The sequence below is a fragment of the Vicia villosa genome, linkage group LG5, assembly GCF_029867415.1.
Source record: "Vicia villosa cultivar HV-30 ecotype Madison, WI linkage group LG5, Vvil1.0, whole genome shotgun sequence".
Classification (NCBI taxonomy): Eukaryota; Viridiplantae; Streptophyta; class Magnoliopsida; order Fabales; family Fabaceae; genus Vicia; species Vicia villosa.
The window spans coordinates 102,764,660-102,772,171 of record NC_081184.1 but is presented as its reverse complement, the minus strand read 5'-3'; the positions used below and the strand labels follow the sequence as shown (position 1 = coordinate 102,772,171).

The following is a 7,512-nucleotide window of genomic DNA, read 5'->3' as shown; positions in this document are numbered from 1 at the left end:
GGACTGGCTGTTGATGTAGGCAATGGTTATGAACAGGTTACATGGTTATGTTGCAGGGCTGTAATGACATGGAAGCTGATTTGTGCACTGATTCCGTGAAGGTTTTGATGGTGTCTGGAGATTGCTTGAACTTGAGGAATGGTGGAGATCACAAGGCTTGAAATGGCAAGATGAAGTTTTGAACAGAAGTGGACTTGAAGAAAATATGAAGAGGAGCTTAGGATTTTTGGAAATTGATAGATGTATCGTTTTGTTGTAAACTTTAGTGGTTATGTCTTGTTTTACAAAATGGATGTTCTTCATGTAATGATATAGTGAGTGATGTAATGTGATGAATGCTACTGTTGGTCCCCGTTTTTCTTTAATAATTCAATTTGTTGTATAGTTTTCTATGTAACGGTATGGATGTATCGAATATGTATCAAACACGGACATGGGGTAATGGGTGAATATTGTAATGAAGTTCTTTTCTTTCACATGAATGTAACTCTTATTCTCTTTCTTTCCACTTTTTGTAATAGCTTCTAGTAATGTATGAATTGAATGGCCGTTTGACTTTGCCATATATGTTGACCCTCTTGTGTAGCCTCTTTATGATTCAAGTAGTCAAACCAAATGCCTTGTGACCTTGAACAAAAGGAATCTTCTAAACATGCTCACGCTTTTGGCAATTCAAACCATAAACCCTTGACTTAAACTTTGTAAATTAATCTAAAAGTCTTCTTTTGCCTTGACAAAGTTCCTCATTGAAGATAGTATTTGAAGCATAAAGGAAAGCCTTGTCCTGAAGTACACAATAACCATGAATCCAGACCTTACTCTCACAGTCCAATGCTCTGAGGAGCACTCGATGAATCAGTGATATTTGATATATACACCTCAAAATCACTATGAACCCTTAATGATTCAAGATCCTTGATCCCGATGTCAATTTTATTAGTTAATGAATGCATGATGAGTTATATGACCTAATGGGAGGTATGTACATGAGATTATGAAATGCATAAGCCTAAGCCAGATAAAAATTAAGGGGTAGGACAAATTTGGGGTATGACAGCTGCCCCTATTTAATCGTCTTAAACCTGAAGGTGAGATTGGCGCTAGCCTTTCGAACATTCGAGGTAGAAGAAGATTAAATATCAAAGTACCAGAAATTTGTCCTGAAATGATGGTGGAAGTGTTATTCTTATCTTTTTTTGTATTTTGATATCTGCTGGGGAAAGATAAATTTTTGTTTTTCTGGTGGAAGAATTTACAATGAGTAATGGATTTGAATGGTGGTAGCTTGTAACGTGGTAGTGGTGCCAATACAAGGTTCTCAAAGGAAATGTTTATTGCATGGGGGTGGTTGGAACAGAAGAAAGGTAAGATAACATGGACGAATGTTTTTTAAGGGAGGTACAGACGAGTATCGAAAAAAAATACATACGAGTATCAACGGAACGACACATACGAGCATCGAAAGGAGATACAGACGAGTATCGAAAGAATGACACATACGAGCATCAAAAGAGATACAGACGAGTATCGAAAAAGTGACACATACAAGCATCAAAAGGAGATACAGACGAGTATCGAAAGAATGACGCATACGAGCATCAAAAGGAGATACAGACGAGTATCGAAAGAATGACACATACGAGCATCAAAAGGAGATACAGACGAGTATCGAAAGAATGACATGTACGAGCATCAAAAGGAGATACAGACGAGTATCGAAAGAATGACACATACGAGCATCAAAAGGGAGATACAGACGAGTATCGAAAGAATGACACAGACGAGTGTCAAAAGGGAGATACAGACGAGTATCAAAAGAATGACGCATACGAGCATCAAAAGGGAGATACAGACGAGTATCGAAAGAATGACACAGACGAGTGTCAAAGGGAGATACAGACGAGTATCGAAAGAATGACACATAAGAGCATCAAAAGGGAGATACAGACGAGTATCGAAAGAATGACACAGACGAGTGTCAAAGGGAGATACAGACGAGTGTCGAAAGAATGACACATACGAGCATCAAAAGGGAGATACAGACGAGTATCGAAAGAATGACACAGACGAGTGTCAAAAGGGAGATACAGACGAGTATCGAAAGAATGACGCATACGAGCATCAAAAAGGAGATACAGACGAGTATCGAAAGAATGACACAGACGAGTGTCAAAGGGAGATACAGACGAGTATCGAAAGAATGACACAGACGAGTGTTTGAGAAGCTTGGTAGATGGACTTACTGGGGATTGGGATTTAGTCGTGAAATGATTTGCCAGGACGGAAGGCAAAGGATACGCAACACGGGGGTTGGATCTGAAAAAAATTTCCCGTACGAGGGAAGGAATCACGGAGACTAGGGACGACTAGGCTCGGCAATAAGATGACAGTAACCACTGGGAATTACGGGGATATCGGTGCTTACGAAGCATAAGAGTTACATTAATCCCTCAGGCCAAAAGACGGGGTGTAACTCTTCAAGAGTGGCAATCGTTCGAATTGCCACACACCAAGTATGGTTATCCAAACGAGTGAAAAATGAGATGGGTTGAATGCTCACCCTCATTCGCACTCTAATTTGCACGCAACATACGGGAAATAACCATGACAAGACTAGAGACGACTAGACTCGACAAGAAGGCGATAGTAACCATTGGGGATTACGGGAATATGGATGCTTACGAAGCATAAGAACTACATTAATCCCTCAGGCCAAAAGGCGGGGTGTAATTCTCCGGAGCGGCAATCGTTCGAATTGCCACACACCAAGTATGGTTATTCAAACGATTGAAAAATGAGATGGGTTGAATGCCCACCCTCATTCACGCTCTGATCTGCACGCAGCACATGGGAAATAACCTCGGAGACAACGATTCTGACGAAGAAAGACATTGTATCCGATCCATGTTGGAGAGAGAAAATGAGACCTCTTTTGGGGATTAAGGATACCAGGTATCGGCACCGTGGCTTTATGAGATTTGTAAGGTAGTAGCAGATATCAATCGGAGTTTGTAAGGACAACTTTTTATGTGGGGAAGTATCGTCGTCTTGATTGAGTGTTGATTTGTATTATCTGGCTTATGCTTTGTATGCATGTTTGAATTTTTCTGTGGCGTAATGATCCGCTTTGACGGATATGCTACGCTTTTGAGGATGCAATGTTATATGCAGTGAACATTATATGCAGGATGCCAAATAAAGGCATTAGTGAGGTAAACACCAGGGAGAACTGTCGCGGGGAAAAATCGTATCTTTTTTCTCGGGATGAGACACCTGATGCCTTCTTTGGGCTCGAGTGCTCAAAAAAATGATTTTTCTTTATTTCGACCAAACTTTTTATTGTTTCCAAAGTAGGAAAAGGAAAAAAGCTGCAATAACCTTAAAAGTGGGGGAGAGATCTTGGGTAAGAGGGTTGGTTATACGAAGGGAAGGTATTAGCACCCAACGTATCTATAGTACTCTATAGGTTTCTTTTCTATGTTTTTCATTCCATGTTATTGAGAGGTTCTGTTGAAATAGGTGGGACCTAAGGTGTTTGTTTGATTATGCTCGCAAAGATCATCGCGATCCTCTACATACATATCCCTTAGAGGGAATCAGAGCATCTGTAGCTCGGGGTCTACGGGTGCTAAGGTTTGAATGGTTTGAGAGAGAAGTTTTGCTCGCCAAGGATACGACCTTGTGCCTACGTATTCTCAAAGGGATGTTGAGAAAGTCAGAGCAATCGTAGTTCCCACTTATGCTAGTGGAAGCAAAGGAAAAGAGACAAATGTCATCTCAATGTTCGATGTATCTAATCTATATCATCACATACATCTGTTTGATTTTTATTTGAAAATCTTTTCATTATAAGCCCTGGGCCATGCCACTTATGGTGCTTAGAATGATAAAGATGCTTTTTAGCCAGCCTTGTGGCAAAAACTTTCAATGAAGTCAGCCTTGTGACAAAAAGTTTTGATTAATCAGCCAGCCTTGTGGCAAAAGTTTCAATGAAGTCAGCCTTGTGACAAAAACTTTGATTAATCAGCCAGTATGGTGGCAAAAAGGTTTGATTGATTAGCCAGCCATGTGGCAAAAAAGTTTGATTGATTGATTGATTGATTGTTCGTGATGATATAGATGAGATACTCCTATCATAGAGATGATAAATGTCTAATCTCCTAGGGTATTTGATTTGGATATTGGGGATGCTTATAAGAAGCCCGTGGGTCCTTGTACGAAGCCCAAGAGGAGGCTATCCGAGGGTCCTTGCATTGTAAGCCCAAGAGGAGGCTATGGGAGGGACAATCGAGGGTCCTTGCATTGTAAGCCCAAGAGGAGGCTATGGGAGGGACAAGTCGTTTGTACGAAGCCCAAGGGGAGGCATGGTATAGTTGGTTTGATCTCTTAGAGCGATTTCACCGGGAAACCATACTCTATGTCCTAACCTAAACTAGGGAGATTCTTTGCACGAAGCCCAATAGGAGGCTATGGGGAACCTAGTGTTGTACTAAGTTGAACAAGTATATATAACACAATCACAAGTATGAACAAGTACAAACAAATATGAACAAGTACATGAACAATTATGAACAGTTATACATATATATGACAAAGTGTGTGTATATAATGGAGTTTATGAAGGAAATATACCTGTAAGCATGATCCATTTGTATACACGGGGCTCGGGACTTATACTCGGGGAGAGACCCACTTGAGTTTATTCAAAAGCTATGTAAACAAGTATTTACAAAGGGGCTTTGGGACTTATACCTACATGGAGGCCCATGGTATTTTTTGGGAAGATTTAAAGAAAACCTTCATTTTTTGATTTGTTGTTTGAAGTTAAAAAAACAGACTGAACGAGATATATACAAAAAGGTGTGTGTACAATGAAATACCTAATTTCATGTACAGGAATGGGACTTATACCTATGTGGAGGCCCCTGTTTTATTTAAAACATGGTTGATTGTTTTATTAGAAAAAAACGCGAGGTTTCGTCGTTTTGAAAACAGTTTGAAAGTTTTGAAAGAAGTTTTTTAAAGAAAAACTGTACAAAAAAGGAAAGGGACTTATACTCTCTAATATTCGAGAGGCCCATGTTTTATTTTATAAAACATGGTTGATTGATCTGCGAAGTTTGTCGTTTTGAAAATAGTTTGAAAAGTGTTGTTTTTTTGAAAGAAGTTTTCTGTTTAAAGAAAAACTGTACAAAGAAAAAGGAATGGGACTTATACTCTCTAATATTCGAGAGGCCCAGGTTTTGAAAATGAGTTGGATGATTTGAAAGTGAATTGATTACTGTTGTGAAAACAGTTGATTGAAAATGAAGTTGAATTGATGAAAACAGGTAAGTAATTCGTTTCTACAGTTATGGAGTTTTAGGCTTACCTCGAAAGTGAGAAATTTGGATTTCTGAGTTTGAAATGTTACCTTGATCCTCAAGTGGTATGCTTGGAGTAAATTAGGATCTCAACAGATATTAAGCATCCACACCAGCAGAATAGAACGTCGAATAAGTTCACAGCTTTCAGCATTCCATGATCATCCAGTAATTGTTTATGGAATTCTACAGCAAATGGAAGACCAAACAAAACAGACAAATCCAAAAGACAACAGAGAAATAATCTCGAAGTCTTGGATGAAGTGAGAAAATTCCAGTAATGTGCAACAGTAATCAAATAGAAATTTAAATGATTAACTACACAAAATAATATGAAAATATCAAAAGAAAATTAATTTTAAAAGAAGATATTTTTGTGTTTTTTTCATGAAAAGAGAAAATATTTAGAAACATAAACTTAAATATGCATCTAATATATTTTTTGGGATTTTTTTAATAAGGATTAGAATAAAAACTAAATCTTAAAATTAAAAAACAAAAGCCTTTTTTATGAGAAATATTTTCATAAAAGAAAAACCAAATAAATAGTTAAAAAAACTAGTAATTGGGCCAGAGGTTTGAAATTTCGGATGGGGGTGCAGCCCAAATGACTCATAGTAAAATATAAATAAAAGGAAATGGACCGGGTCGGGTCAAACCCGGATCCACCCATCTATTACTACACAATTGAGTTGAGGAAAGCCCTAGGAACAACACACAATAGGCGCTCTTGTTCCTCACTAGTTCTCACGCTCTCTCTGTGAAGCTCAACCACAAACTCTCGACTGCTCTCTTCCACGTAGGTCGACGGAATAACAACATGTAGCAACTTCCTCTCTCAATCTCTCGCAAACAATCGGTAAGGGAAAATCCTCCCCTTTTCCATCGATTTTGTTCGAAACAGTAACAACAACAGCGAAGCTTTTTTTCTCAAATTCGTGATGCTCTCTCTCTCTATCGCGATATCTCACCTTCTCTCTCGCTCGAAAACTAAAAAACAACAACCAGCTTTCACTCGGTGCTCTGTAAACAAAAAAAAACGACTCCGGCTCTCAATCTCACGGTGGTTCTAGCTTCTTTCTCTCAACAGCAAGAGCTTGTGTTTCTCCTTAAAATCATCACTAATTCGTTTGTGTTTTGTGAAAGAACAAAGGTTTTCTTGACCCAAGGTAATACAAACTTGTTCAATTCTGCTTTCCTTTTTTTTTACGACATAGCAACACAAATTTATATCCTCTGTTTCGGTTTCAGATAGTATACAAGAATAACAATAACAACAATAGTTAACAGCAATTCTAAGAGTGGAAGTGGAAGCGACTTACTTGCGGCAAGGAGGATTTCGCCGGATTTTATTGAGGTATGTTGTAGTTCCTTATGCTTCTGTCCATGAACTTGCTGCAAATTTGTGATGAAGGTTCTGTTTGGTTGAATTTCCTTGAATCGTCGTGGTCACAACTTTGAGTCTGTCGCAAATTGTTGTTGTGATTGCTGCGTTTTTGAATCTTTGAATGATGTTGTTATTGCTTTACTGAACTTCTGCTGCTACTGCTTCGGTATTGTTGTTGATTGTTGTTTTTTGAGTGATTTCGAATTGTTTGCGAATTTTTGCTGTTGCTGAATTTTGCTTTTACTTACAGCAATAATAACTCAACCTCTATGTTTTCAATTTTCAGCTATGCACAATAATAACATATTTGCAGCAATGATTTAAACAATAATATTTGAGCATGAGGATGAATACAACTTACCTACGACGAGGAGGTGTTCGCCGGTTTGAGGTACGCCTTGAATTCTTTATTGTTACTAACAACCTTGAATTGTTACTAACAACCTTGAATTGTTACTAACAACTTTGCTTGTTGTTGTAGGCTTTTGATGAAGGTGTTGCCATAACACCTCTTTGGATATTAGGGAGACTTGAAGATGGACTTCAAGTTGGAACTCTCCATCAAGGTATGAAGAATTTCCTCTTCACTCCCTTTCAAGAAACTATGTAGCTAAAAACTCTTATTTTTTTTTCAAGTAGTTTTCTTTGATTTGAAGAATTTCTCCTTCTAACAAAGAAACATGAAAACTATAAGAGAAGAGGAAGAAGTGAGAAAGCTAGTAGTATAGTAGCTTTGGTGTGATTAACTTCAAGGAGAGAACT

The 7,512-nt window shown here is 38.2% G+C and overlaps 1 long non-coding RNA gene across 1 annotated transcript; it reads left to right on the top strand.

Annotated features, from left to right (window-relative positions):
* Window positions 1-6,092: 6,092 nt before the first annotated feature.
* LOC131606946 (uncharacterized) lies at window positions 6,093-7,142 on the top strand. The gene is made up of 3 exons (XR_009285124.1): window positions 6,093-6,532; window positions 6,615-6,720; window positions 7,037-7,142. It is a non-coding gene; the product is annotated as an uncharacterized LOC131606946 (long non-coding RNA).
* The last annotated feature ends 370 nt before the right edge of the window (window positions 7,143-7,512 follow it).